We start from the raw sequence: 713 nt of genomic DNA, 5'->3' as shown, positions 1-713 counted from the left end.
TGTGTGTGTGTGTGTGTGAATTTGTAATATTTGACTAAATAGGTAATTGCAACTGAAAGGACTTTGAATACCAGAAAGAGATAGTAAAAGAGTGCCCATAAATAGTTGATGGTTCAAATTATAATAACATTATTCAGAGTATTCGCATGGGTGAAATTCAAAGTTCAAATCACAAAGCATTATTTGAGGGTATCATTGTTTAAATTTTTTGAAAGTCTAAATAATTTAGGGCCTATATGGAATCAAATTTTGTTTTTTTTTTTTAAGTAATTGATTTGGGTTTTCTATTTTTTTATTTAAAAAATTATTTATTTTCAAAAACAATTGAAATAATTTTAAGATGTTTATATTTTATTTTTCCTAAAATAAAAACTCTAGCCAACCACCCTCCACTACCATCAATCGACAACCATTGCCCACAACCGCCCATCATCGAATGCGGCTGTTGCTCACCACCACAATCAATCGTCGTCAACCCCACAATTGTTAGATTGCGATGCAACCACCAAACCGACATTTTGGCGCAATATTTCTCCTTAACTTAGAGGATATATATCAAATATCTCTAGCTTGGTATATAAGCCAAAAGAAGATAAGCGACTTAGGTTGATCTTCAATTTGATCTTGGTTGAATCACATACTTAGTAAACTAAGATTATCAACCCCCAAGCCTTAGAGTTCATTTCTCTTTATCCACTTAGTAATCAACCAAC

Source organism: Dendrobium catenatum, unplaced genomic scaffold (genome assembly GCF_001605985.2).
Source record: "Dendrobium catenatum unplaced genomic scaffold, ASM160598v2 fragScaff_scaffold_1056, whole genome shotgun sequence".
Lineage (NCBI taxonomy): Eukaryota > Viridiplantae > Streptophyta > Magnoliopsida > Asparagales > Orchidaceae > Dendrobium > Dendrobium catenatum.
Note: the sequence above shows the minus strand (reverse complement) of the source record.